General features: G+C 43.2%; 1 pseudogene; it reads right to left on the bottom strand.

Annotated features, from left to right (window-relative positions):
- Nucleotides 1-1,374: 1,374 nt before the first annotated feature.
- On the bottom strand, nucleotides 1,375-2,151 carry LOC118707858 (annotated as a pseudogene).
- Between the last annotated feature and the right edge of the window lie 2,040 nt (nucleotides 2,152-4,191).

Here is a 4,191-nt window from a genome sequence, read left to right as displayed (position 1 = left end):
TTGACCCAGTAATCCCACTCCTAGGAATATATCCCAAGAAGCTAGAAACATCAATCAGAAAGGATATACGCACCCCTATGTTCATAGCAGCACAATTTATAATAGCTAGGATTTGGAAACAGCCTAGGTGCCCATCAGCAGATGATTGGATTGAAAAACTATGGTACATTTACACAATGGAATATTATGCTGCCATAAAAAAGAAAAAATTCTCATAGTTTGCAGCAACCTGGATGGAATTGGAGAACATCATGCTGAGTGAAACAAGCCAGTCAATGAAAGAGAGATACCACATGACCTCACTTATTTATGGATGATAAAGAACATTATAAACTGAAGAACCAAAAGATAGATATAGAGACAGTAAAGCAACAAGCAGATTGTCAAATTACAGCAGGGAAGTCGGGGAGATCTGGGGAAGATAATAGATCAATTGAAGGACTTGTATATATGCATATAAGTACAACCAATGGACACAAAACTCTGGGGAGGGAGGGTAGGTACGGGAGGGGGGGGCAAGGGTATATGTACAAAAATAATAATTTAATAAAAAAATATATTTTAAAAAAAAGAATATCCTTCAGCATTTCATGTAATCCTGGTTTGGTGGTGATGAACTCCTTTAGCTTTCTTTTACCTGTGAAGTTCTTTATCTGACCTTCAATTCTGAATGACAGCTTTGCTGGGTAGAGTAATTTTGGTTGTAGGTTCTTGCTGTTCATCACTTTGAATATTTCTTGCCACTCCCTTCTGGCCTGCATAATTTCTGTTGAAAAATCAGCTGACAGTCTTATGGGTGCTCCCTTGTAGGTAACTAACGGTTTTTCTCTTGCTGCTTATAAGATTCTCTCTTTGTCTTTTGCCCTTGGCATTTTAATTATGATATGTCTTGGTGTGGTCCTCTTTGGATTCCTTTTGTTTGGGGTTCTGTGCGCTTCCTGGACTTGTAAGTCTATTTCTTTCACCAGGTAGGGAATTTTTCTGTCATTATTTCTTTCAATAGGCCTTCAATATCCTGCTCTCTCTCTTCTTCTGGCACCCCCAAAATCTGGATGTTGGTACCCTTAAAGCTGTCCCAGAGGCTCCTTACACTATCCTCATACTTTTAGATTCTTCTTTCTTTCTGCCTGTCTGGTTGGGTGTTTTATGTTTCCTTATATTCCAGATCTTTGGTTTGACTCTTGGGGTACATTGATCTACAGTTGAGTTTCTGTATATATTTTTTTAAATAACCAAACTTTTATTGTTTTTCTATAAATGACTGATGATTTTTAGTAATTTTTATGTAAAAATCAGATATGAAAATTACAAATATCAAAACAAAAGATATCTGGTCCAATGGTAGGCTCTCTCAATTAAAGAAAGTGGTTAAAATTAAATTAGTATCCTTTCTCTTTTAGAACATGTTTTGGTCTGGCAATCCTGACCACATGATGCCAATCGAAAACACTGAAGACCTTGTTCTCCATCAGAAATTGGCTATGAAGAAAAATTGCAGCAGGTCATTCCCCAAGATCATGTGCTTTTTCACTCTGCAAACATCTCACTGTATCATCCCACACTGTTAAGTCTCCACATGAGGAGCCAGTGAGGTTTCAGTCAAGAGAAAATGCACAGGCCACCAAGGAGCCATCCACAACACTACCACATCTATGTAATTTGTATGACTGCGCATCCCACAAAATAACAGTTCCATCAGCTGCCCCTGATACCAAGCAAGTGGAGTCTGGGGGAAACCAGCAAACCCTCACAGGGCTCCCACTGGGCTGTGTCATCACTGCCAAAGTCTGCCCATTCTGAGTATTCCACAGGACAATGGTACCATTTGTTGAACATGATGCCAAAGTATGTTCTGAAGGGGAGAAACAGCAGCAGTGGACAGCATATGTGTGAAACTTTAGTGAAGTCACTTAGGGAGTAGAGGCAAATTGTTCTGTCCAAGGAGCAATTAGCCAAGAGGGAAGAGGAGACGGCACAACAGTTGACATCATCGTCATGATCAGCTAACATGTGAATTAGTTTCACCATGTTCCTCAGGTGAAATAAAATATCCTGCCGCTGCCACTGTTCCACTGGCCCATGAGTGTGGCCCCTTTCACCTGGAAGACCCACACTGCGAGGGCGCTGCGCTCAGGTGCTCCGCTAGCGGTGCGGGCCTGTATATTCTTTATTTCAGACAGTGTATGCCTATATGCGTAATTTCTAACTGGTCCTTTTCTTTTTTTTTTTTTTTTTTTTTTGGTATTCTCATTAAGGTCCTTGAAGGTTGCTTCAAGTTTCTCAGTATTTTAAAATATTTTAGAATATTTTTGAGTATCCTTATAAATGTGATTCTGAACTCTGTGTCGTCCAGTGGTTTACTTTCCTCCATCTCTTTCATTCATCACATGCTTCTGTGTTTCCGCATTTTGGTTGCCTCCCTATGTTGATGGTAGGTTACCCATAGGGTCCAGTAGTTCAGCTTCCCCAATCACCCGAGGTAGTTGCTCTTGGTACACTCCTTCGTGGGCTGAGTGCAAAGTCTTGGTGTAGTTAAGCCTAGATTGCTGTTGGACCACTGGGAGGAACTGACCTCCAGGCCAATTGGCTGTGAGGACCCACTGTGTCTATAATGGAAGAACTTCTGCGCTGCAGACACACTTATGGTGCAGGTCTTGTTTCAGTGGGGCTTTGGTGCTCACTGTGTCTGCCTCCCAAATGTGTCACTTACGGATGTGAGGAGTTGAAATCTGGTGTCTCATACTGACCATTAGATATACTGGCTTCTGGATCTCCAATGGGGTGAGTTCAGCTACTGTCTGAGGCCACTCTGCAGGAGCTACAACAAGAATCACAGTCCTCTCCTCCCTGCTTGGAACTTGGAAGCTTTGGAGCTGTCTGCACCAGGTTGCAAGTTTGCTAGGTTAAACTGCAATAGAGAAGGCCATTCATATGCAAAAGCCACTGCTTGGAGCTTGGGTGTGTTTGTAGATTGTGCGTGACAGTCTCAAGGTGGAGTCTCAGGGCATCTATAGGCTAGCATGTGGCAAACAGCGATGGCTGCCAGACAGCCTTCTCTGCCTCTCTGACCATGAACCGGCATCTTGCGCCCCAGCACAGCAACCAATTATTTTTGCATACACTCTGCAAGCAAGCCATCCTCACTTTCCGATCCAATGGCAGACAGTCTAGCTTCTCCCCAGAAACGGGATTTCAGAGAGATTGGGAGTTTGTCTCTCTTCGGGTTGAAGAAAGCAATGCCCTCCGCCAGCGGGGATCCGCCGCCTAACTGTATTGCATGCGTGCATGCCCCCGTACCTCAGTTTTTCAGCGCTTGTGCCCTGAATGCTCCTTTCTCTTTCAGTCTAGTTGTAGAGCTTCCACTCAGCCAGCTTTCCTGTGGTTCTAGGTAACAGACATTTTGTTTTTTTAGTTGTAGTTTTGAAATTGTTTAGAAACTAGAAGCTCAGGAAGCTTCTAGTTTCTAAGGTGGTTGTTCTTCAGTTTAGGTGTGTTTACCTAAGCCTCCATCTTGGATCCTTCTCCTGAGGTGTTAACAACTCGAGGTTTAGTGGTAAACTGACTCATACCATACATACAGCAGTTGTCACCTGAGAGACGCATGACTAAAAGGGTTGTTGGGTCAAGAGAACTGAAGTTTTATGCAACAACCCAGACATTTTTCCATGAACAACATGGTCGAGAACCGAATTGTTCAGGATGGGAGACATTTGAGAACCAACTTTCTTAAACAGCTCTCATCTCAAACGTTCTCATACTTCCTTGGACATCTCCCATCTTTTAAAAGCCAGGGTTTTAGATGTCACTCCCGAATCTGTGCACACCCCAGTAACCAGAGTCCCCATCCACCAGTTTTACCACCAGCTGCCTCAGCTCATCCCTGTGGAGTTCCCAGCCCTTGAGCAGAAGAATGGGCCGTAGAATATCAGTTATCACTCTATTTTTAAAAATATATATTTTATTGATTTTCCACAGAGAGGAAGGGAGAGAGATAGACAGCGAGAAATGTCGATGAGAGAGAAACATCGACCAGCCGCTTCCTGCACATCTCCCACTGGGGATGTGCCCGCAACCAACGTACATGCCCTTGACCGGAATCAAACCTGGGACCTTTCAGTCCGCAGACCGACGCTCTACCACTGAGTCAAACTACTATGACCATCTTCCTAAACCTTCTCTCGGTTCTAACAT

This window comes from Pipistrellus kuhlii, unplaced genomic scaffold (genome assembly GCF_014108245.1).
Source record: "Pipistrellus kuhlii isolate mPipKuh1 unplaced genomic scaffold, mPipKuh1.p scaffold_m20_p_6, whole genome shotgun sequence".
Classification (NCBI taxonomy): Eukaryota; Metazoa; Chordata; class Mammalia; order Chiroptera; family Vespertilionidae; genus Pipistrellus; species Pipistrellus kuhlii.
Note: the sequence above shows the minus strand (reverse complement) of the source record. Positions and strands in the feature narration are given on the sequence as shown.